A 27,987-nucleotide genomic window follows, 5' to 3' on the forward strand; every position below is an offset into this window, starting at 1 on the left:
AAAGCATATAAAAAAGGCTGTCTTAAAGGCTAGGCTAAGCGCTACAGTAATTTTAGTTTAACAGTTTCTATGTTGCAGTATGGTTGTTATGGTTGCAAATCTGTTATTTTCCTTTGGAGTATTTAGAGGTTCTGGTGTTTCTTATGAACTATTTTTTTGATAACAAAAAAAAAAAAAAAATAAAAAATAAATCCAGTAGAAAAAGTGTTGCTTACAGTGATTGCATTGGTTCTGCCAAATACATATAAGTACATATATGTATGTATGTAAGTATATTCATTCTAATTTACAAATAGCATGTTATCACTTCATATAACGAATTATTTGTATATGTATACTTGTGCTTAGAAAACTAAGTACAAACTGTCAACAATAGCATAGTTTTAGCTAAGAAAGTATACCTATAATATAAAATAATGAAGAAACAAAATTAACAAAACTTGCACCTATTTTTTTCTCTGCATATACGCTTACTTCAAGTAAGATAATAACTAGTATTATTTGAGTAGATGTTTTAATCTACATACGAGTTGTTTGTATATTCGATTTAAAAGCAGAATAAAGACAACAACAAAAAAATCTCACAACAACTACAACAATACTTTTTATGTTTTTTAAAACTTGCACTATCGGATTGAATACTTTACTGTTTTCCTGGTTTTTAAGTAAGTAAGTAAGAAAAAAAAAAAGAAATAAAACAGAAAACATATATATCTACATAGATTCATGGTTGCACAATAACTTACATCGAGAAACTTGTACACAAAAATATCTATTTATTTATACAACAAGTTATGTATAAATGTAAGTATATTTTCGTTGACATACAGATTTAATTTCTTTTAATCTTGCAATTGTTTCGCACATCTTTACGTACTTGTACATATATATGTGCATATACATATCTTTGCAATTGTAATCGACTTACATACTTATATACACAGACAATCACGCACTCGGTATTTTTCTAGCCACCATCAAAATGATAGAAAGCATAATAATTTTGTCACTTCATAAGTAACAAATTGAAAAATTAAAAAAAAAAAATAGCTTGAAAGCTTTTCAAAGTTTAAGAGTTTAAAGTTTTACAAATATTTTTCTCTATTTGAAATATTTAACATTAGAATCGGAAATGTGTCCTTTTTAAAAATCTTTATGTACAAAAAAGCTTTTTTTCTTGTATAGAAAATACAATTTTAAAACTTTTTGTAAAAATATATATTTGAAAGTCTTTTTAAGTTCAGAAAAGCTTTTTTTCTTTATTAGTTTCGATTTTAAAAGTCTTTATATAAAAAGCTTTTTTCTTTGATAAAAAGTACAAATTTAAAGCTTTTTTATATAAATCCCCTTTGGCAAGTAGTCATGTCAAAAAAACTTTTTTTCTCTAACAGGAAGTTTAATTTAAAGCTTTCTTTCAAAAAGCTTTATTTTCCCAAAAAAATATATTTTTTAAAAGAAAATTGATTATTTTGGTTAAAAACTTTAATCACCAGAACTTTTCTTCGCCAAAAAATAAGCTTAAAAAAACACATGATTAGTGTATAAAAACACAAAATTACAGCACCTTCGTTTTTGTGTGCTTTGGTAGTGCTTATATAAGATTCTCTACAGCCGAATTAGAAATTCTTTTTCTGTTTTCTCATATTGAGTCTGTGTGTTTCTCTAATATTTTACTTTGGTCTAATGAAACCCTATAAATGCGTGTGATTTGTTTTTTTTCTAGCAACTGTTACTTAGTATATCTGTTGGGCTTAATAAATTAATAAAATGTAGAGTAAGAGTATTGCAATATTTGTCATATGTCACATAAAGTTTAATAGGAGCGCTACAAAGAAAATATTAATTATTTTTTTTCCAAAAATTCTTAAAGAACACTAGGTTTCTTTAACAAGAGAGCTTTTTTTAACAAATAATAAAAAGGCTTGTTTATACCATGTTTAAAAAAACTTGTTTTTGAAAATTTTATCAAAAAAATCTCACTTTTATCAAAAAGCTTTCTTAAAAACTTTTTACAAAGAAAACTTTAAAAAAATATATAAGAAAAAGCTGTTTTTAAGCACTTTTAACAAAAAGCTTTCTTAAAAAGCTTTTTACTAAGAAAACGTATTTTACAAAAATATATAAGAAAAATTTGTTTTTAAGCACTTTTATCAAAAAGCTTTCTTAAAAAGTTTTTACTAAGAAAACTTTTTTAAACCAAAAATTTTATAAGAAAAACTTGTTTTAAAGTAAATGCCTTTTACAGAGAAAGCTTTGTTGTTCTTATATTTCTACAAAAAAATTTTGACTTTAAATAAAAAAGAGCTTTTTTACAAATAAGTTTAATGCACAAACAAGTTTTTTTTTGACAAAAACGCGATCTTACAAAAATGCTTTTATTCTTCTGATGCTTTTTTTTATTAGAGTAAGCTTTTTAACAAAAGTTTTGCACCAATTAGTTTTTCCCCCCAAAAAAAAAGAGCTTTAAATTCTAAAAGTTCAAACCACTTGCATATACGTTTTCTACTAAATGCTTAACTATTATTAATACATCAAATCAAATGCACCCATCAAAAGTATTTTAATGCTACAAAACTTTTCTTTCAACAAACAAAATGCCTCATTTAACCGATATACAATTTAAATATTGAAGCGTACACATAGAAAGAACTCCGTAGCCTTTCTAGTGTAGAGGTTAAACTTAAAACAAAAAGAAATAGAGTAGAAAATCAAGTGTCATTGCACTTTTTCTAAATGAAAAATTTTAAAATGGAAACTGTAGCAAAAGGGGAATATTTTTCATAAAAACTAAAACAAATAAAAATTCATAACGTACAAACAGCAATCAACATACTAGTTAGGACATGCTCTTAATAGTTTTAGTATTTTAATAGAAAAATACCAGTAGTTTTTTTTTTCTAGAAAATTTAATTTTATTAAATCTGTTGCAGTTGTTGGTACAATTTTTTTTCTGTCATTTGTAATGAATAAAACATGAGTGTGTATAGTTTAAAGTTTAACTTACAATCAAGTGACAAAACTAAACAACAAGAGATCTGCATACATTTGCAAAACAACAAAAGCTGCCTGTAGAGTGTAAAATAAGACAGAGCGAGAGAGACAACAGAACAAAAAAAGTGCAGCAACTTCATTAAGCCGATTAGTTTTGTTATTGTCTAAGGTAAAGTGTCAACAATAACAACTGCAACAACAACAACTACTACTATAAACTGGGTTTATTCTTGCTTTAGTTGTTGCAGCTGTTGAACAATACTCCAGCTAACAGTGCTATGTAATGCACTCCAAGGTATTAAATATATAATATTAGTTGTTAAGATTTAAAATAAAATACAAAAGGAAAACAAAAAACAACTAAAACAAAACAACAAAAACTCAACAATACAAGATTTATAACAACACTGTTTTTAGGTCTTAATGTCAAACTAAACAATGCTAAAGCAAAATGCAACAAAATAACTCATGAAAATGTTATTCTTATACATACATACATATATTTTCAAGTTCTAAGGCTTTAATTTTGATTTATGATATGACAACTAAAAATATGCAACATTTTTTTTTCCAACAGAGTTTAATTAAATAAACGTTTAAGAGAAATGTTTAAATTTTATATAACATTTAAAATTTTAACTTCTTTTAAATTTTAATTTGTGTTTAATAGAATTTTTTATTGATATTTTAAAATAAATTCCTAAATTTAAACCACTTGTAGTATTTACAAAAAAATAGTTATAAATTTTTTTGTTTAGTTTGGTTTTGTAAAAATTTACCTTAAAAGGTAAAGAAGATTTAAAAATCTTCTAAATTTATAATTGAAATATTCAATTGTTTGTCTGAACAATTTTAATGACTATATAAAACAAGTTTTGTTTGTTATAAAAACTGCAATAATATTGTTAAAAATCTATAGCGCCTAAAAGCAGACAACATGTAAGGCATTTACTTTAAAAGCTGAAGTTAACAAGTTGTATGTTGTAGTTATGGTAGCATAAAATTAACATATGCAACAGCAGGTAGGAAATTTTATATGTTTTAAAGGTACAAAATTTTTTTCCAAAAAAGTACTTTTTTTGGATTAAAAGTACTTAAGAACTTTTGGAATTTTGTACATATGTATAAGTTAGAGCTGTCTTGTCAAGGGACTTTTCTATGAACTCTTATATGGGATAGTCTATTGACTAGTCTATTAAGTTATTAGTTCAATGACCTGTCTCTGAACTAATCATAAGTAGTCGTCTATAAACTAACCTGTGAACCACTGGTTGGTTTAAGAACTAGTTTATGAACTAGTCTATAATCCAGTGTATGACTGACTACAGTTTTAACAGGTATATAGTTTAATGACTTTCTAGGCACAAGTCTTATGAGACTAGTTATTGACTATTCTGTTGGGGTTGTCTATAGATAAGTCTATGCACCAGCCTGTAGACTTGTCCGTAGACTAGTTTATACATTAGCCTGTGGTCTAGTCTAACCTATGGAATTGTTTTTAGACTAGTATATGCACTAGTCTGTATTGTATGTGGCCTTATCTGTAGACTAGTCTATGCCTGTGGGATTGTTTGTACATCAGTCTATGTGCTACCCTGTGGGCTACTCTATGGACTTGTCTGTAGACTAATATATGCATCAACCTGTAACAAAATTGTGTACTAGTCTGTAGACTAGACTTTTGACTAGTCAAACAACCAGTCTATGGACATGTTTATGTACTAGTTTATTAACCATTTACTAGTCTATTGAACAATTCATAAACTAGTCTATTAATTATTCTAGAAACTAGTCTATAAAAAGTTGAAGAACTAGCCTCATGACTAATCTATTAACTAGTTGGCAAGACTATGAACTAGGTTTTTGGCAATTCTAAGGACATGTTTATTAACTTGTTAGTATACTGGTCTATAGAAAACTTCACAAAATATCAAAATTAAAAAAAAAAATTGTATACTATGGCCATCCCTGAACAATAGCATCATAATATTGCTGTGCAATAACGTTATTGACTACAAAATAGACAACACCAAAGCAACAGTAGGTTTAAGCTTTTGCGTTTATTTATCTTAATATTGATGTACTTGTATACATACATATTCAAATATATAGCATATACATTCATAGGTCCTAGTCTATGATTACAAGGACTTCATATTGTATAACAGTAAATATACATACATCTATGTATATACATACATATGTACATATATATTTTTAATGGTCATAAAAATTCTTAGAGTATTGGTGTTCATTTACCTATTTTCCACTGTGTTTGTTTTTATGGCCCAATATACAAATATAACAACAACACCAAACACCCACTCCATAACAGTGTAACATTGACACTAAAAAGTAATAGGAGCAGAAGTAGAAATAACATTTAAACACGTGTAACCATACCACTATGTGTTTTTTGTTTTCTTTCTTTAAACATAACAGCCATTTTGTCCTTACTTCCTTCCTATATAGCCACCACTATTACACCATACTACTCATCTTCATCGTCACACCGTAACAGAGAAAGTGTAAATGTTTCTCTGTGTGTGTGTGTGTATGTATGTATGTGTTAGTTAGCTTTTGTAGAAATATGGCTGGCCATGTTTTATAAGGTTAAATTTTTCTATAGTAACAGCAGCAGTATAACAGCGGCAGCAGCAGTTTTTACTTCATTGTTTGTATTTTGGTTGCTGCTGTTCAAATGTTTACCGTATAAAAAAGGCTCTTTAGTTAGGTTCTCTACTTTGTTGTTTTTTTTTTCATATGGTAAATTGAACAAAATTGTAAAAAAAAATCTTGTAAATTTTTTTTAGTTTAATACTTTGCTTGCTTGTTGGCTAGCTGGCTGCTCATGTTGCTCCACACCTCAGTAAATGTTTAGCGTTTGCTACGGTTGTTGTTGCTGCTGCTGTTGTCCGTTGCCATTGCTATCAGGTAGGACATTTTTTATACACTATGGTTTATTCACAGAACCAATGAATTGGTCAATTTTAAACCACAAATGTAGGTATGGTTCGTTAGTTGACATATAGCCATAGAGATAGAAAGATAGATAGGTAGAATGACTGACTATGCTATTTTTGCATATTGTATATGTATAGATATATATATGTATGTACATATTATGGATATATTGGGGATCAAGGATATAAAGTCAAAAGACAAAAGTTTCCGCATTGAATTGAAAAATATGCGACAAATAGGGCGGGATAATATAACAACAAGAACAAAGAGGTGAAAAATAAAAACATGTAACATGTCTATGATGTATGAGAAATTTATTAAAGATTAACAATAGAGTTAAAAGTAAATGGAGTGTTGTTAATAATTTATTTAACATGCAAATACTAAAGCATATTTAAAGGGTGACTTTTAAAGTTTATAAAAAATTGAATATTGTTGAAGAAGTTTTTAGTTTAGCATTGAAAAGATTCAAGAATATTTAAGGGGCTGTGTTAAAGTAGAGAAAATTTAGCATAATTACAGGGGTTTTTGTTAGGTTGTTTGCTAAAGCCTATATTTAGGGATATTGATAGTGAATGGTAGGTTTAAACTAAAAGTTATTTAGTTTAAAAGCATTTTATTTAATATACATTTAAGATTGAGTTTTTCTTGTTATTTAACTTATACCTGTTAAGAAACAATTGTTCAAAAATTCTACATAATTAATTATGACTTAAAATATGTCAACATTTTAATGTTCTTCAATAAATAACATAACAGCCAAATTTTCATATTTCCTTACAGTTAAATAAAAAGGCATAATAAAATGATGACTATAACAATGTCCATCAGGATGTTGGTTTTTTTCTGTTAACGACAATAATGTTAATGATTTCAACAACAAAATAAACAAAATATTAATCAAGAAATGAAAGCAACAAACAGAAAAAAAACACAAAATTGTTGTGGTTATTAAGGAAATTTTTATGAAATAAACGAGCAATAACATAAAATTTTTTTTGGTGTTTTTTTGTATTTGTTTATGCAGCATAATATTTACTTTTTTCTGTCACTTTCTCTTGCTCTTCAAGTTTTTCTTGTTATTTCTTTCATTTTGTTCGTTTTTAGTTCTTTATAAGTTTCCGTTTCCGTTAATTTGTATTTATTTATATTGTGACGAACATGACAACAATTACAAGTATCCAAATAAAAGTGTTTCCCTCTCTCTATCTCTCAGGCTCTTTCTTTCCGAACTATTTGACGTTGTTTACGTTTTTTTCTTTTTTTTTCATCATCACACCTTTTTCCCTCTACTGCTTTAAATACTTTGTAAAATTGCTGTTGATATTTTCCGTTTTGTTTATTAATGTTGGACATAAAACGTAAATACATAAAAGAAAAATCTGTCTTATTGTTGTATCTTAATTAACAATTATTGGCAGAATCCTGTTTATCACCCCGCTGTTACTCTCTTAGTGCTGTGACTGGTCCTTCTTTGGAAATGCTAATTTGCCACTTTATGTATTTTTTTTTTTTACTTTTTGCCTTAATTTTTTATTTTGCTTTTTTGCCAAAACAAGAATAAAAGTACCCAAATGAGTAGGAAACCATTGATGTTGGCTGATTTCATTTATTTCTTTTCTTAAATTTTCTATAGATTTCCGTTTTACATAAAAGAGTTGCTGCTGTTGTTGGTGTAGGTTGGCTGTTGAATTTTCTTGCACAGCTTAATTTTCTTAATATCCGCTTTTAATTAAGTAACTTCCGTTCGATTATTATACGATTTTATTTTATATTTTATTGCGAACAAGCAAATTTATATTTGAACAATTATAATATGCTTTTTTTATTTTGAATAGGTTTTTCGGTGAACATTTAAATTAATGAAATTAAATATGTAACATATTTTAAGGTTTAAAGAATTTTAAGTGGCTGTTAAAACTGTTTTTGCTATTTATTTGTTTAATTTGGGTAATTAATATTTGGTAAGTATACCTTGTTTAACATAAAAGTATTAAAAAAACTAATGCATACTTTGTGGCGTAGAATTCATTTGTTAAAGATTAGCAAAAATCTTTCATCAAATACCTTCCTTATTTAGTAGATTTTTAGAGGCTTAGCTGCGAGTTTAAAACAAACTAACACATAGGTTTAGGCTTTAATATTTTTTAAATACTAAAGCATACTTTAAGTCTTTAGTTGATTTTTTGGAGTTGTAATAGAATTTCTTTGCAGAAAATTTTTATCATCATTTTGCTACTTAAATTTAAAGTGTAAAACCTTGTAATACCAAAAAACTTCATAAATAACTATGAACTATGGCCACATTTTCTATTTATTTGTTTTTTTATGTTTGGTGTTTTATTTGCACCACAACACCTTAAACAAAAATATTTTGTTAGGTGAAAATTTCAAAATAAGTTATTAGGTAGGTACCAAAAAACGTAAGTTCAAGCATGGAGATCGAATGCATCCGGAAGGATAGTGGAAAATATGTGTAATTCCCAGAAGAGAAGGACATTTACTCAATTAATACGGCTAACTAAAAACTTACTAAATAACTGCCTAACTAATCAAATAACTAACTAACTTGCTAACTAAATAACTAACTAACTAACCAACTAATTTCCTAACTAACTAATTATCTATCTATCTATCTATCTATCTATCTATCTATCTATCTATCTATCTATCTATCTATCTATCTATCTATCTATCTATCTATCTATCTATCTATCTATCTATCTATCTATCTATCTATCTATCTATCTATCTATCTATCTATCTATCTATCTATCTATCTATCTATCTATCTATCTATCTATCTATCTATCTATCTATCTATCTATCTATCTATCTATCTATCTATCTATCTATCTATTAACCTATCTATCTATCTATCTATCTATCTATCTATCTATCTATCTATCTATCTATCTATCTATAAATCTATCTAACTAACTAACTAACTAACTAACTAACTAACTAACTAACCAACTAACTAACTAACTATCTATAACAACATTTTCTTTTCCATATCTTTTAGTAAAGTATTGTAAATAATTGTAAATGTCTTTTAGCAAAGTATTGTAAATAATGGTAAATAAAGTTATCACAAGTTATTACAAAAATCTATTTTAAAATATAGTAAATTTGTTTCTCTAGTAAAACATTTTAACTCTTCTCAAATGTAGTAAATATTTGTAAAGTATGCTAAATTTATTATGACCATATGTTTGCCATTGTAAAGTAATTAATGATATAGTAAACTTTACCTCAGTTAAGCATAGAAACCTTGACTATAGTTTAGTATAGTAAATTAAGCAATCGTAAACTTTTCATTGCTAGAGTAATGTTATATTGCAAAGTTCTAACCAGGTATAGTAAAATTACCATAGTAAAATAGTTAATGATTAAGTATAGAATATCTTACTATAGTTTAGTATAGTAAATTAAGCAATCGTAAACTTTTCATTGCTAGAGTAATGTTGTATTGCAAAGTTCTCACCAGGTATAGTAAAATTACCATAGTAAAATAGTTAGTGATTAAGAAACTTGTTTTTTCTTTTACAAGCCCCTACTGTTCTCCATATTACATACTTCAACTACCTTAAAAAAATGATGACATTATTTTTACTTTATTAAATGACATGTGTTGTTGTTTTTTTCTTCCAGAGTCGAGCTGTTGTTGTATAGTGTCAATTCATTTCTTTTTTTTTTTTTTTTTTGGTTTACTAGATAGAGTTGTTCATTTTCATTTTTGTTGTTGGCAAGCAGCAACAACATAAATCCTTTGTATGATCTGACAACTACATATGAAAATCTAAAAAAAAAAACAAAAAACCTCAACGCAAAGAATTTTAGTTACATTTAACAAGCAACCGAAAAAATAATAGTAGAACTACAACAATTTGAACTTGGTCAAGAAGTTTTTTTTGCAATAGTTCGCATTTTTGGTTTATATGTAGAATACATACATACAAATGAAATTGAAAGATGAAACAAAGAGAGGAAAACTTTAGTATATGACTCAAGTAAATAATGTAAATTTTTGACACTTTTTTCTCAGTAAAATATGTATACTACTTTTACGATTTTTAGTTTTTTAAGTATGTGTTGCAAAAAGTGTAGAATATAGATGATGATGATGCTGTAGAGCATGTAAAATTTTTCTATATTTTATGTTAAAAAGTTGCTGTGTTGTGGTTAAACACTGTGAACTTTAAATACTTTTAACAACTTAACATAACATTACTCATGCAAAGGAATGTTTGGCAGGGTTGAGAAGGTAGAAAAGCTTCAAAGTAAAGAAAAGTAAAAAAAAGATATATATTTTAAAATGTCTAATGGTATTTTGTTTGTAAAAATATTTTACTTTTCTATTAGAGACCAAAAGAAAAAACGTTAAAAAACTAAAATATTTTGAAAAAAATTTCTTTTATAATAAAAATACAACTTTTTTAAGTTAGTGTTGAAAACTAAATTTTACCCTAAAAATATGCTTTAAATATATGACTTGTATAATAAAAATGGTTTAATATTTAAGGGGATTTATTTTTTTATATTGAAAAATTTCAACAAAATGTTTAAGAAGATTTATTTTAAAACATACCAAAGAAATTAAATTTTTTTTCATTTTCCAATTTTAAAGCGCAGTTATTTAAGCTCTGTCATTTTTTTTAACAGACAGCTGGACATAAACAATATTTTTGTAAGAGCTTAACATGTGACGTTTAATATAAATAGAAATTTTTAAGGGAAATTGATTTAAATGTATTTTTTTTATTTAGAGGGATTTTTAGTTAATAAACAGTTTTTAAGTTTTTTTTGTTTTAAAAAGTTTAATTTTTCTTTATAATTTTTATCAAAAATTTAAATGTATTTGCCTTAAATGACAATCATTTATTTGATGATGATAATGATTTCCTTTTGCTACAATATATAAGTAAAATAACAACCATAACCTTTAATAAGCTGTTGTATTTATAAAAGGGCAGCATTTTCTTTATTTGCTTTTTGTTCCCTTTGGTCATGCTAATCAAATTTATTATAATAAATATAAACCTTAAATTACACATGGAGAAAATTTTAACAATATGTTAAATTTAAGGCAAAACTGTTTTAAATATGATGAAAGTTCTTTTTCGTAGATTATAGACTTGTAAATTAAATTTTATTTATATTTATATATGGTCCTTCGAACCCGAATAAGAATTAGTAAATCTTGATTTTAAAATTGTAAAAAAAGTTTACGTTGACTGAATCAGATTCGAAGAAGTACACTTAGTCTTCTATAGGGACTACTGTGCGTTTTTAGCATGGAAATGGTCTTTCGTATCTGAAATTTAATTCACAAAATTTAGATTTAGAAGACTACAGCCCTTTTATTTGAACATTTGTTTAAACTAATATGTATGGTCCTTCGAACCAAAATCTTAATTAGTAGACAAAAAATTTTATTTTTAATGACTACACTCTTCTAAATTGCATAGTTATCTTAATACATTTATGGTCCTACGAGCCAGAATATGAATAATCAGACCAGTATTTCACATTTACCGGAATTATAATTGGTTGAGTATGGTTCTTTGAACTAGACTTTTTTAAAACTAAGAAGGGGTAGTATCTAAGAAGGGGTAGTAAATTTTGCTAAAATAATTACAACATTTTTTTTATCGATTATGGTCCTTCAAATCATAAACTAAACTCGAGGACAAAATTTAATTGAAAATACGCAATACAATTTGTTTTTTCTCAACGTGTATGTTAACATAAAGGAAGGAGTATAAAAATTACAACAAAATAAGCAAACAAACATTAAACGACAAAGGAAGGGAAAATGAAGGATAGAAAGTAAAGTAAAACAACATTTACTAAGCTTGAAAAATGGTGACAGTTTCTTGTAATACGTTTGTAAATTACCAACGTCTGTTAACTTAAATGTTTATATTAAATATATAAAATAAAAATTCTAAAAAGTAACAGAAGAAAACATATATTTAAAAAAAAAAACATCGTTGTTCTTTCTTTTTTTGTTCACTCTAACTTAATTAGCTTATCATTTTGGTATTTAAATACCTTTAACAGGGTCTTAAACACAAACAGCAAGGGGGGTAGGGTGAAGAAAAAGTAAGAAAAAAAATCTATAAAAAATAAATTTTTAAACATAAATTTAACTGAAAAACCCCCTCATAAAAAGGTCACACAGCAGTGTATTTCTTACACTTTTGTAACGCGTTGCTAGATAATGAGATTTAAACACCTTTTTATGTGTTTTTTTCTACTTCTTTTAAAACACCTTTCTGTGTGTTTGTGAAAAAAATATTAAATGAAATTGTGTGTGTTTTTTTTTCTTGTGCACAATTTTTAAATGACAATACTTTTTTAAAGCTATAAAATTGATTAAAATTTAGTACAAGTTATATATGCTAAAGTATTATTTTAGCATGTTGCTCCACTTATAGACGAAATGTAGTATGCATAGGGGCGAAAAAAGTTATTATTTTGTGTTATATACTTTAAGGCTGTAAGTTTAGAAAAAAACCACGTTTTTGTGTAAATCGTTTTCCATTAATGCCAGCCGTGTTTGGTGCTAATATTCAATATATATATATTTTTTGCAAAATAAAACTGACATTTATGTTGGACGCATGTGTGTTTGTAAAAATTTAAACTTTTAGCTTTAGCAATAGGTAAAAAATGAAGACATTTTTATAATGTCATTTGTATTAAAAGTTCCTTAAGATATTTGCAAGAGTGTCTAAAGATTTCAAGGTCTAAACACTTTAGATTTTTAATATTTTAAGTTAAAAATTTTATATTTTTCATATTTTTCATTTACTAAAAGGTTGTAAGCCTAACAAAATGACAGCAAAGCTTGTTGAAAAAAAGAAATATTTTTAATATATAATTTAAAAGTAATTAATTAAAAATATTTTATAAAAAATTGAAAAAAAAACTATAAAATATAAAATTTTGCTTGCAAACTGTTGACTTTCAAATCAATTTCTTAAAAAAATTTAACACATGTTTTATTTAAACCAAAGTTTTATTATTAAATTGAATATATCTTGTACATTTTGATTTTTAAAACAATCCTTATATTTATACTTTAAAAAACAAATAACAACACTCCTTAACATATGCTTTAATATTTTAAAATTTAAAATGCTACAAGTAGCATAACACAAAAGCTTAAAATTGTTCAAGTATTAAAAATTTATATATCAAACTTTAAGCATTATTTTTAGTTATATTTTTTTCAACAATAAAAACTAAACAAATAAATAAAATAAATTCCTAGGTATGTAGGCAAAAGAGAGAGAAAAAAACACACACATATATAAAAATCTACACTCAATTAATTTTTGGCAAAAAACAAAAAAAAAAATGCAATAAAAAATTGCAATATAAAGTAAAAACCTCTAGCCAACAAAACCAGTAGTTTTGAAACTAAAAACTCATATATCATAGACGGATACGATGCTTATATATTTTGGCAACATTTGACTTTTTTTAACTAAAAAAAAATATTTTTTATAAATTTCTATATATATTTTTTTTTTTAAAAACGATATAAAATCGAACTGATATAACAATTTATTTGTATAAAATATATGGGTTGTTGTAAAATAGTCTAATTTTTGGTTGGTTTGTGCAAAAAACTAAAATTGTCATTTATTTAGTTCAAATAGAAATTTATTAATATTTTAAATGTTTATTTGTTTAGGCTAAAACAAAAAGAGACTTAGTTAAACAATTTACAGTTAGAGTACTTTTAGGCGCTAGTGAAAAAAATAACTTTTTTTCATTTCACAGCCATTAAGATAATTGAAAAAAAGTTCAGCAGCTTATTGTCACTTTAGCTGCAAAAACTAATTGCTGCATCAACAAATACAAAAATATTAGCAATTTTTTTTAAGTGAAAAATCAACCAAACAACAATATTTTTAAACTAAATAAATTTTGACGTTTTTTTTCTATCAAAGTTCTTTAAAACATTTAAACTTAGTTTTCTATAACGCTCTAAATAATATATACGTTTTTTTTCCCAAACATTCTTTATCACTATATTCATTTTACTTCCTTTTTTATTTCCATACAATCTTTTTTCTATTCACACACACACATACTTGCTAAAGAACTCGTATTTTTTTGCTGTTATTCCCTAAAAATGGAGTTTTTATCCTAAAATGTATTTCTTGTCTATACTATAAGGATTTTATGCATTTCTTCTCAAAATGCATATTTCGTCTTGTATTATTTCATTGTTCAATAGGTTTTTATCAATAAGAAGTTCACTTGTCGTTATATAAACTACTTGCTTTAGTTTTTTTTTCTATTTTTTTGTGTATTTTTAACACAGTGTTCTTTTTTGTCATTGTTGGCATTTTTAGCATAAAAGGTTTTGACAATTGATATCATTTTCCTTTTTTAGCTGCCAAGTCAGTCAGATATACATACATAGTAAACTCGCATTATTTACTACTTTTCTAAAATGCAAACAAGCATAAACTTTTAATACTAAAATGCTATGGCAATAATATATATACATATATGTTGCAAATAGCGAAATCGCCTTAGTTGCAGGCTACATTAGACTTAAATAACCAGGAAAATTAAATGGTCCTTCGATCCAGAATCAAAATCAGTGGACTAGAATTCAAAAATTATATATTTTTCAACCATTTTCAAAATTATAATTCCATGCGTTACATACATAGCATAAACCCAATATACCCTCCGCACTTACGTGGTGTGGGGTATGATTAGCTATCATAAAGCTTTAAGCTTTTCTTACCCATCGTGGAAAAAGGAGCAAAATATTACCTGGAAAGAAAGAAAAAAACAGATTTTTAGTAAAAGTTTTTAAAACTTTTTAAAACTATATATAATAGGTTAGACTAAAGAATAGACAAGACTGTAGATTAGACTATAGACTAGACTATAGACTAGACTATAGACTAGACTATAGACTAGACTATAGACTAGACTATAGACTAGACTATAGACTAGACTATAGACTAGACTATAGACTAGACTATAGACTTGACTATAGACTAGACTATAGACTTGACTATAGACTAGACTATAGACTAAACTATAGACTAGACTATAGACTAGACTATAGACACGACTAATTTTTAGATTATAAAGTAAACAAAAGACTATATAAGATTTATATATAAAACATTCTCAAAGATTGTTTTATTTACAAAATTTTTCAAAAAATCAATAAATTCCTAAAAATATGCTGTTATTTTTTTAATAAAATTTTGTACACGATATGTTTGAGTTGTTCACAAATTAAATGTAAATCTTATATTTAATTAAATTCTACTTCATTAGTTAGTCTTAAATTAAACAAATCAAATTTAGTTTCATTTCATTAAGACTAAATGAATTAAAAGGAATACAAATATAACAAAAAAACTATGTAATACATACATGTGTGTATTTACAAGCATATTTACATGTGTACTTTAGTATGTTCAAAATAAGTCAAAGGAAAATTATTATTAATAAAATAAAATTAACATTGTTATAGACAACAATAATTCCTTGTATAGACAAAAATAAATTAAGCTAACAGTAGGGCTAATCACAGATTGACTAAAGAGCATAGATCTACTAGAATGTTTGTGATATATTAAAGCAATTGGTGTTAACTTAAAAGATGAATAAAGAAAATAAACTATTCGTCAACGTAAGGATGATATTTAGCAAATAACTACTATAAATAAACTGTACGTGAATATCCTTATTGATTAGCAAATAATTACGATTTTCTTAGTTTCTGGAAAAATGTTTATTTAGATGACTGTAGCTCATTTTGAGCGCATGAGTGTGTTTGTTGCTTTTATTGTTGACAACAATTTAGGTCAAAATAATAAAATAATTGTACTTAACTTCTAAAGAGTCTAAAATAAATACTTATTTTTGCCACCATTACTTTAACTAACATTATTACAGGCAAAACAACAAATACAACTATTTACTTGTAATGTTATTACTTTTGTACAAAAACCCAGTAGTTTAAAAGAGGGACTAATGTATGTTTTTTAAACCAATGCTGTTTTTAGAGTCATTTCACCGACCTAAGCTAGAGAAATAGCTGAAAATGTTTGTATCTCAGATCTACAGGAGTTTACTTTCAAACACACCAATACAGACATAGATCTAAAGACAGAAGTAGTAATACAAACAATAACACTATCTAGGCAAATATTATGCTGTGTCTAAGCTGTAAACCAACAAACAATAATGTTGAGATTTTAACATTAAACCCTCCGTTTAGAATTCAAATATCCTTAAGAAATAACTGTTGGGTAATAGCAATTGTTTTGTAGATAACAGTTTGTTATTATAGTAGTTGGCTTTTATGTTTTTCTTAAGTCTAGCTAAAACTAAAATATACATATTAACAACCTTTACTTACAATAACATTTTCATTTACATAAGACAATGTTAAGAAATTTAGCAAGTGTATGAGTGTTTTACAAGTAAATTTTGATTAAACTAGAAAAATATTTTCCTTATAGTTAATATTAAAATACCTTGGTTAGAACTTTAGCAGTAGCACTTGAACAGTTTTTAAATAAAATAAAAGATGGACCATTAGCCATTATAACTGTTTTATTTAAATTTATGTTAACGTTTACTACATTTTTTTCATCATCAAGGGAACTTTAATCTAATTTATTTATACAGAGAAAGTAAAATAAAATTCTCTTTAACTATTTTCTATTTTTTATTTACCTAAAATTATGCTCTAGTTTTTCTGTCTAATCATTGTTATTGAGAAAGTTTAGATATTATTATTACGTTTCAAAAGTTTTTTGCCTAAAAGTATGCTTCAGTTTTGTGCCAACATAACGTCAAATTCTTGAAATATTCTCGATATTGTTCAATTTTAAAAAATCGAAAATATAGCAAAATAAATATAAAAATTATTAAATTTTGTTGTAATCCTGTATTTTTCGCAGTGTGTTTTTAAAATTTTCATTTTGTCAATGATGCAAAAATTTTGGGCAAAAAAAATCTACCATAACCCAGGAATTTCCATTACACTTCTATAATAAAATGACATGTTGTCATGATTAAAAGTGATGCGTGTGCGTGTTTTTTGATGTAAAGGTAAAAGTGCCCATAAAATAGGAAATAAAGGATTCTAATACTAGTTGTAATACTGCTATAGGATTTTCTGATAAATACATTATTTCCATAAAGTAAGAGAGGTCAAAAATGTATAAAATTTGAAAAGAAATATTTAACCCAAACATGGGCGTGTGACATATACATATGTACATAGAGGTCAAAATTCACAACTTAGCAACAACTGTAAAACATGCTGATGTTATCAGTTCTATTTCTAGTGTTAGATATTTGACTGTTGCTGTTTGTTGTTGATGACAAAAAGGTAATTACCATAAAATTATTAAGTCAGTTATTTTTGTGTGTATATGTGTGTGTGTTTGTGTATGTGTGTGAAAACATTTATAAAATGATGGATGTGCCAGATTATGTGAGACTGGTAAATATTTGTTGAGTTCAAAAATAGCAATTGTAATGTTACAATAGAAAAACAATAATTCCAATTATGATGGAATTGTGTATTGTTATCTGGAAAATAATCATTTTGCTTAAGAGAAAATCAATATTTTAAAATCGTAAAATTTTGTGAAAGTGGTCTTATATTTGTACGATGATTGATTGTTTAATAAACCTCAGTAAGAGATTGTTTTAGCTACTACCATGGTTAATGTTTTTGTTAATACATTTATTGGTTTTATTTCAATATTACAATAACAAAGAAAATTCTTAAATAATGAAGCATAATTTTAGGATTTAAGAGCCATGAAAATAAAAATTTCTAGAAATTATATAACGGTTTTATGTTTAATATTGTGGGAGCCTTATACTAAGACAAATTGTTTATACAAAATTTTTAAAAAGGCTTTTTACAATATAGTTTTGTCATCCTGATCTTAGCAATCAAGTTACTATAATTAAAGGACACTGTTTTTTGGAACCATTCAAGTGGACTTGGCATACTTCTGCACAAGTTGCCATGATGAAGAAGTGGATGAATCCTTAGATAATCTCCTTTGACATATGGCAATATTATTCTACGGCATTCTTACAATCCACAATGACTGTAAATTTTTCTCTTTAATATACAGCTTTGCTCTTAACTTAACTCACATTCTCCTCCTTCTCTTCAACCTTTAATTTTTCACTATCTTCATCACCGATATCACAGAACAGGGCCTAAGTGTCGGTTCTTTAGCCTGTACACTAAACCTAATCTCTTATATAATTGATTAAATTTCATCTTTATTTTCAATATAATACCAAATATTACTGCCTACTTTTAGGTGCCCAACATAAATCGTCATATTAGTAAATAATGTAATTTAAGACATTTCTCAAGTATATTTAGAGTAAAGAAAATATGTATTACCACTACTCATACTCTCACATGTTTAGAGGGAAATTTTTTTTATTACCCACATTCTAATTCGTCTCCTACTCTCTCCAACCCCCTCACTGTCATCGTCGTCATCAATAATGATGGAATTGTTTGTCATCAAAAAAAAAAAAAAAAAAAAAAAAAATTTCAAGAATTTTTTTTGTTCATTTAATATTTTCTTTCCTTATTACATTTTTCATGGTATTATATTTTCATTAAAGACGTGGTTTTCTTTTATAACTTGGCTAAATATTTTGTTTATTTATGATTTTTTTTTTTTTTTTTGAAAAGGGAAAAACGTTTGTAAGCGTGTTAAATACTTCAAGGTCTTGTTGATTTTCTTTCAAAAGAAATTTTATTATTGATAATAAAACACACACAAATAAAGTTTAATTGCAGTCAGTCAAAAAAAGAAAAAAAAGAATAAATAAAAAGAAAAACAAATTGTAACAGTCTGACAAGATGTCAGGCGTCGTCTCTGTGGCCCAAAACTCACACACACACGCACGCCGGAAAAACAACCTTTTACAACAGTAATTTGTATGTAATTGTATTACTGCAAGGGTGTTAATTTTGTCTGTCTGTCTTTTAGTTTTGATTTAAGATTGTATAGAATCAAAAGGACTTAAATATAAATAGATGGTATGAATATGGGTGTTTGGTGTATTTGCTATTACAGGAGTAATTGTAACATCATAGAAAGCAAGACTATAAAGTATTTAATCTTTACAGTAAAACCTGTTTAATTGCTACAAATATCAAAATTTAAAAGAATGTGTTTAATCAAGAGAAAATCACTATTCATACAGTAAACCTTTTTAAATTGATATAAGACATTTGTTACACTTTGTTAATATTGTTTATATCGGTCAAAAATATAACATTCACAACTTTCTGACAATGTTCTAATCGACTTGGAATCACTTTCTGATTCCACTAAACGATGTCTTTGAAGCCTCCGCCTTGGTGTTATTGCAATCCCGGGGTATGAAGAGGTGGCCAATACGTCTAGTCTGGCCGGGACTAAAAAATTGTTTACAGTCTACTGTTTGGCTTAGTCTATGTATAGATTGGTGCCACGGGTGGCCAGTTGAGAGCTGGACTATGCCCTGACTGGTCAGTTGGTTGAGGTTCCTTCGGGATCCACGTAGTGTCTGTGGTTTAAACCCAAATTCGTGGGGAGAGGAAGTGGCGGTTAAAAGACTGATGTAAAGTCAATATTTCGAGATAAGTTTGGTGCTGTTGCCGAAACAACAAATACCTAGAAATGAGTTGTATATGGTACGGTATGAATGTGAGGTGCGGCGGGCCTCACCCCACCCGTCTACATATAATAAATGTGTCGTATGAATGAGTTGTGTGCTGGGTTGATTGATGATGTGTGAAATGATGATCATATGCAAATGATACCATTGAATTTTCCTTCCTTGTTCAGATACATATGTTCAGAGTAAACAAGTACTTGTGCATGGACCGGTCAAAGCCAATGTACAAATATTGCCACCTGAGTTCTTCATTGAAGGATAAAGGGGCGATGGTAGACCGTTCTCAAGTCTACCCAGTGGATGAAAAAGATCACCGTGGGGTAGGGCATCACGCCAGGTACTCTTGTAAACTCTCGACATTCATGTAATTTTAATTAACTAGGTTTTACTGTATTATTTAAGAATGTGAACAGTGATTTTCTTTTGATTAAATACAATTTGTTAATGGTAACACTTGCTCACACATACAAACAAATAAAAATCATTTTGTGTTGATTCATTCTTAAGTAATTTTTGATTACAGACATTTTTCTTTTAATTTTACTTTCCTCCTTCATTCCAGCTGCCACAAATACTAGCACAGCAATAGCAACATCATCATCATATTTCATTTGCTACCATATAAATCAACACTTTGATTTAGATTTCAATGTATGCCAAAATACTAAAGTTAACATGGGGGAGGGTGTTTGTCGCAATGGAAAATTGTGTAAGTGACAATGTTTGTGTTAGCAGAATGAAAAATTTTACAAATACAATTACAAAATAATCAATGTTCTCTTTTAGAAAAAAAAAAAAAATATTTGCATGACACTTGAAAAACATATAAACGTAACGATGAAGATGAAGAAGAAATTTTCAAATATATTTGAAAGTGTAAATAAGTAAGTATTTGTATTTACTATGACAACACATTATTATTTTCTTTTTTCACTTTTATTTTTATCCAAAATTGTTTGCTTAAGTTTGAAGAAATCAGGGAATGTTGTTGAAGCTTATGTGGCTGCTGCCATATGTTGCCAGCTCTTCTCTGGCCTTGCTTGAAGTTTTTCTTTGCTATAAAACTTGTGATTATGCAAATGCTATTGATAAAATTTGGTTTTAACATATTTTCACTACTTACTTTCATTTTTTTTTTTTGCTTTTCAGCTACACTTTATATGCGTTTTTTCACACATACTTTTTTTGTAGCCTTATGGATTTTCTTATTCATTTATGTTTAATAAAAAAAAGTAAATATAAAGAAAAAGTTTTTCTGGTCAAATTTAAACTTGTAAGTAAATGGTTTTATTTTTTTTTAATTTATTTACTTTTAGAGTGTTTATTTCTTGCTTAAGCAAATATTTTTTTGAGTTTAAAATTGAAATTGATTTTTACTAAACAATTGTTAGTTGGTTATTGGCTTTATTGTTTTCTTTTTTGTAAGGAAATTGATTTTGAAGTAGATTTATTTAAGAAAAAACCAAACAAAACTATGGCATATTAAAGGGGGGTTGGCGGAAAACAAGCTACAGCATACTTTTAGGTAGTTTTTAAATGGAAATGTTTTCCATAAGTTATTAAAAGTACAACAAAGTTATTGTTAAATATGTTTGCAAGTAAGAGTTGTAATCAAGAAAGCACTGCATACTTTTAGGTAAAACTTTAATAATTGTTTCAATTTAATTGCATATTTTAAGGGCTTTGAAAAATGTAGCATATTTTTAGGCAAATATTACAAAAATATTTAATTTTTTATAAAATTTAATAAAAACATTTGCGATTTTGTTTCTTAAAGCTATAAAAAAAGAATACAATTTAAAATGTTTTATTTTTTTTTTTTGGATTACAGCTTCAATATTAAATAAAAGCCAATTCCTTTTGGAAATTAAATTTACAAAAACATTAATAAAAACTTAAACATAAAATCATGTTTATGTGTTGTTTTTTTCACATCCCCAAAAAAATAAAATTGAAAATTGTGTTAATTTTATAAGATTTACGAGCTGGTTGTTACTGTTATCTTAAATTTAAAAAGATAGAAACCAAATGTCGTTAAATATAAAATGCACTTATTTTACAGCAAAAAAAAAAAAAAAAAAAAAACGAAGCAATAAACCTGCTTAAATATTTATAGAGATAAAAAAGCAAAAACCAAAAAAAATTTATAGCTTAAGCTAAAGTTTAGATAAAAAGATTAAAAATAAAACAAATACATATAAAACATTTTAATAATTTTAATTTAAAATTTAAATGAAATTTAATATAATTCCTAACAATATTTAATTAATTTAAACTTAAATAGCAAAAAAAGCCCTAAATGTATGCTTTACTTTTTAACTTTACTTTATAACACACAAATGATTCTCCAATACTTATTTAATAATTAATATTTTTACCACCACTAGGCAAAATTTAAAAGAAATTAACCTTTTTTTTCTTATTTTTATAATTGATTTTATTTTATAAATAAAGCCTATCTTTAGGCTTGCTTGTTTTTAATACATTTAGCAAACATAATACTTAACAAAGATTTTTCAACATTGTGCCATGTAATGAAAAAAACTCTGTCTGTTTACATTTTAAACTTTAAACTCATTACAATTAATATATAAATAAATAAATTTTCCATAACATAAATTACTCTTAAAAGAGCTTATTTTCTTATTATGCAGTTGTTTTTGAAAACAAAATATACACATACATACTCATATACAATTCCATAAAATAAAATTTAACAAATAATTGTGATTTTTGCTGGTAAAATAGCCTTTAGTTATTTGTTGGCTTTTATATTTAAATATTTCAACTACTACAATTACCCCAACTGTTTGGCACACCATAAACAAAAGTATAACTCACACCCACAGTCGCAACAATCAAAGTACGTATGTAGTTTGTAGGTTGGCAAGTTAAATGTACATGAAGAGAACAAAATTTTTAAATAAAACTCAAAATAAATTAAAACAAAAGTAAAGTTAAATAAAGTTACAGTAAAGTTTTTATTAATAAGACATAATTTAAAAAAAAAGTTTTTAATTTAAGAGAAGTCTTTTCTTTAAAGTCTTTACTGTATATTTTATAAATAGAATGTTTACAGCGAAAATATTTACTCATATGAAATTATGAAAACTTTAATGATTAAACTTCAGTTTATTGTGAATAGCCTGAAAATATGCTTTACATTTTTATTTAAGTTTTTTTTTAAGTTGAGAAAATTGAGAGTTTAATTAAATGACAATTAAAAGAGGGAGAGCAAATAAATTGCTGGATGAAAATGTAAAGCATACTTTTAGGAAAGGAAAATCAGAAATTTTTAAAGAAATTTTGAAAATTTGCATTGAGAGTTTAAATAAATGATAATAAAAAGAGGGAGAGAAAATAAATTGTTGGGTAAAAGCTTAATTAAATTAATTTGAATAAAATTATGAAAATTTTGCATGGAGTAAGGTTAAAAAATAGTAATCGAACATCACAAGGTTACTTTTTGTAGCCTACTTTTTTGGTTGTATTTCAATTATGTTAAATTTCTTTAACTTTAAATTAAAAATAAAACCTTTCAAAAGAGTTCTTTTGAAAGGATTCTTTAAAAAAACTCATTATCTCCTTAGAAATAAAAATTATAAACACAAATTTTAACTTTTATCTTAAGCCATCTTTTTATAGCCTACTTTTTGGCTGCAGGTTAAAACAAAAAACACTGTCTGCACTTTTTAACCTACACAAGTTAATTTAAACATTTAAAACTTAAGTTGGTATAAAAAAAGAAAAACAAAAGACTAATGTTTAATATATTAATACAGTTTAGTATTTGAGTCTCTACCTTAAGGCGCAAAAAAAAGAAAGAAATATATAAACAAAAAATAAAAATACTTTTTTATAAGATTAACAAGGACTAAATTTTGTAAAATAAATTATTTTCCTTTTTTTTGTTAAACAAAAGGGTTTATTAAGCGATGAAATTGCTGTATAATATACAAAAGTACTTTATTTTTCTTAATATAAATTTTCAACAAATAAGTGTTATTGGTTTTATGGAAAAAACAACAACAAAAAATTATTAATAGTTTTAGGTAACCTTTTTTTTTCTTATAATATACATATTGTTTGTATTTGTAACAAAATAGCAGAAAAAAAACGCATAGCAAATATTTATGATGATTTTTTTGTTGCGTTTTGTAAAGCTTTTAGAACCCTTATAAAAATAAAAACAAATTTGTATCATGTCGGTAATTCATATTTCCTACATAAATATTTTTATGTATTTTTATAAAACAACAACAATAATAATAATATGAAACAATATGAGCGAGAGTGTGTATTCAGGCAAATGCGGGAAATTCCCCTTGTGTAATTTTAACAACCTCTATAAATTATGGTCGAATACATATTTTTGCAATGCAAATTTTATTCATAAAAACACACATACCCACACACACTCACATTTAACGGCCTAAACTTATATCAACCACCATGTTCTGTTAGACATATTTAGCTATTATTGTTTTTATTTTGTTCTATTTTCTTTTTTTTTTTTTTGCTTTATTTATAAACATACTCTTTTTTATTTCCTTTTTTCCGGTTTTTTTGTTTACCCTAAAACTTATTCACTGAAAAAAACAACGAGAAAACACATGAAGGTAAATTAAAATAAACACTAATACTATTGCATACATATACAGCAAAACATATAAAGTATAGCTACAAATATGATGTTGCATATTTTAAGGAGGGTTAGTGTTTGTAATACCAACCAAATAGAAAATTACCCTTAACCATTGTTTTGTTTTCCAACAACAAAAAAAGGTCTATTTAAACAATTTCATATGTGTTGACTAATACTCAAACATATTTTAGTTTTAAATGGTCGTTCTTGACCCCCATCCCCCTCCCTATCTCCCACTTCAAATATAATATTTCTTTGCATATTTATGCGTAAAATAGCAGCATATTTGTTGAATTTATATTGTTTTTTATTGTTGAAATATCTTGTATTAAGCTCGTTTTATATGCTTGGTTGACTATGTTTACATAGCTGTATTGTTTGGAGAAAAAATTTATAAAAAAAATCTTATTGTTTTTTTGCGTTTATGCGTAAATAATGGTGTTGTAGAAAAAATATCATATTTAGTAGTATTTTGCATAACTTAGGCGTAAAATATTTAGAAGAGAATTTATTGAAAAACAAATAATTTTATTGGTGGTTTTAAAGAAAATCATGAGAATGTAAATTTGTTGGTCCTAGCAAACCTAGAGTAATATTAAAGAATTAGAGAGAAAAATTTAGAAACATTTCTTTAAGAATGAACAAACACGATTTTGTAAGTCCAAAAAACTTCAATGTTTCGAATCATTACTGGCAATAAAGACTAGGATAACCCGATCAATTAGAGAACAAGAAGATGAAGAGAAGCTGTACAAAATGAAGATAATGAGAAACTGTTTTTGAACGATCCCCCCGGGGCATGTGTTGAAGAAACTCATCTTGATGTATTGTAATCTCGAAGTAAAGAGGAGCTACTAGTACTCTTAGTCCGTCGGGACTATAAACTAGTGATGTCACTTAACAACTAGGACAATCCTGAGAATGACTTGACATGGAGTTGAACCAGAGAACCACATCTGTTACTACGGGGAGCCAGTTGCCCAGTTGGTTGAATTTCCTTCGTGATGGATGAAGTGACTTTAAACTCAAATTCGCGGGAAGAGTTGCAATAAGAACGCAAGAAGATGAAAAGAATCTGTACAAAAAGCAATGAAGTTGATGGGAAACTGTAGCCGAAACAACCCCCAGGGCATATTTCTTTGATTAAAGAACCTCATCTTGGTGTATTGAAATCTCGATGTAAAGAGGTGCTATCAGTACTTTTAGCCTGTTGGGACTATAAATTAGTGATCTCACTTCATTCCTCGGACATTCCTGGGAATGACTAGATATGGGGTCGAACCAGAGAACCACATAACCTGGTACTATAGATGACCAATTGCTGACCGGTGAGTTGGTTGAAAGAGTTGCGTTTAAAAAACTGATACACAGTAAAGCCTATAATACCGGATGACAATAATATACCTCGCAGAGGAATGACTATGGGACTAAGAGTTGGAAATTAGTAGGTGTTAAATTAATATTATACAAAATAAGTATTTTGTTTCATATGTTTCCAGAAAGATAGAAAAGGTCAAGGCTTATAATAGCCAATAATTTAAAAAAAAAAATATACAGATTTTTTTTTTTCAGAAAGGTTCGAATAATGAGCAGTTTTTTTAAGAATTAAAATTTTAAAGATAATATTCTCTTTACCACCTTACAAGTTTTAAGTCATTTTACTTCCCTTCTGACATCAGCTAACTTTTAACTGAGTTATAAAAACTGCCAACAACAAAACAACAATAAAATAAAATATTTGCCAATATCAAATAAATATTATTATATAATTCAATAAAATTTCCACAAAATAAACATGCAGTAACATGACTAAATATATAATAACAATTTATCCAGCCAAAAAGTATGCTACTAAATACAACAATCATAAAACTTATGCAATAAAAATATGTGTACATACATACATATGTATTACTATTTACAAAACTCAAAATAAATCCAAAACAAATGTATGTGTAAATAGTCAAAGTCATAGCGAAAAATAACATGCTACAGGGATTAAAATGCGCTTAAACATGAAAGCACTAATACCACAATATAAAGCTTAGTAAAACTAATATGCATACAAAACTAAATGAAATACATGGAAATTATAACAGCATATAAATACATATAAAAGGGGGTATTTTTGTCATAGAACTACAATAACTGTTGAAATTAAATAAAAGCAAATAATGTTGTAAAATCTCAAAAAAATTATTTTATGTTTTAATAGAAAATAAAAAGAAAAACTATTTTGAAAATATGAATAGTTTTCAGTTTTTGATTTATGTTTTTTTCACAGTTTTCCATCTCTTTTTGTGAGCAAATATTTGCTCTTTTATTTATTTTCTATTACACTATGTATTTAACTATAATATTTGTTTAAAATCTATATTACATTATTTTTTTTTATAAATATTTTTGTTTATTGTTTTTTTTTAACTAAAAAATTGTTTGCTAAACTTTTATTTAAAAATGTGTAAATTATTTCTCAATTGTAAATAAATAAATAAATGATAATTTGCTGACATTGCAACTGTTTTTAAAACGTTTATTTAAATAAATATATTGTTTTAAGTTTTTATTCTATGTGGAGTATGAGAAATTTATAAAACACCTGACAAATCACACGAGATTGCTAATTTAACAATTGCCTGAAATTATGCTACATTTAGATGGGGGTTTAAGTTAAAACGACAAAGCAATAACTTCACAAAAAAGAAAATGTTCATTAGTATTTAGTTTAAATTTCAATTCTTAGTGAATAAAGTCATTTTTATTATATTCTAATAATTTTTTGTGAAAAAGTGAATTTTTAGAAAATTATTTTTTTTTGAAAAATCTGAAGCTACTTCACGAAAAATTATGAAAATTCTATACAATACGTCTGAAATGATGATACATGCTATCAATAGCAAAGCCCAATATCCAAAGCGTTGATGATCAACGTCAACCGGTAGCCAGCAGGTCAGAGTTTCGAACCTTGTCTTATCCTTGTGAAGAATTTACTTTAAATCCAAATTCGCAGGAAAATAATGTCAATTAAATGACTGATGCATAATATATGTATATGCAAAATCCATATGTTGCCAGAGAGATGACAACAAATGTATATTGTTTCAAAAGAAAAGCTAAAGAATTTTAATGCATAATTCTATGTTACACACCCAGTAACACAAAACTATTGCATACTGTAGGGATCTGTTAAATATATCAAAAAGTATTGCATATTTCTAGTTAATATTTAAAAAATTCTGAATTTTAAATTAATACAACCAATTATTTTAAAATAATACTAAGACAAACATATAAAAGTTTCAGTTCATTATCTAACATTAGTACATTTAACTATTGCTATTGGTATTTATTTGGTATATTTTTAATTTCTCAAAATATTTATTTTCTAATTTAAATTTTTATTCTTCCTCTTTTCTTAATTTATTAATATACAATATTTATTTTTTCTAGCTTCTTGCCAAAATAAACACATCACAAGTCAAGTTTTCTTTAGTATTCAATTTGATAAAGAAAAAAGAAGTAAAAGAAAAACGGAAACGGAAGGGACCAGATAAGACCAAGAGAAAAAGAGAGCTTTGAAAAGCCAGCAATCAAGTGTATGTGAGAAAATGTATGTATTTTATGTAGTTTACCGGTTTGTAAGTATTTGTTGTACGAATGTATTTTCAGTT

General features: G+C 26.3%; 1 protein-coding gene and 1 long non-coding RNA gene across 3 annotated transcripts in view; one reads left to right on the plus strand and one right to left on the minus strand.

Moving 5' to 3' along the window:
* Nucleotides 1–27,985, plus strand: LOC124420877. 2 transcript variants are annotated; one of them, XR_006941421.1, is made up of 5 exons: nucleotides 1–266; nucleotides 20,234–20,380; nucleotides 20,458–20,555; nucleotides 20,821–20,944; nucleotides 27,767–27,985. It is a non-coding gene; the product is annotated as an uncharacterized LOC124420877 (long non-coding RNA). The 2 variants fall into 2 exon arrangements; XR_006941420.1 differs by lacking the exon at nucleotides 20,821–20,944.
* LOC111682334 (Krueppel-like factor luna) overlaps nucleotides 1–27,987 on the minus strand; it is a 264,439-nt gene that overhangs the window by 39,979 nt on the left and 196,473 nt on the right. The window lies entirely within an intron of this gene.

This window comes from Lucilia cuprina, chromosome 6 (assembly GCF_022045245.1).
Source record: "Lucilia cuprina isolate Lc7/37 chromosome 6, ASM2204524v1, whole genome shotgun sequence".
NCBI lineage: Eukaryota > Metazoa > Arthropoda > Insecta > Diptera > Calliphoridae > Lucilia > Lucilia cuprina.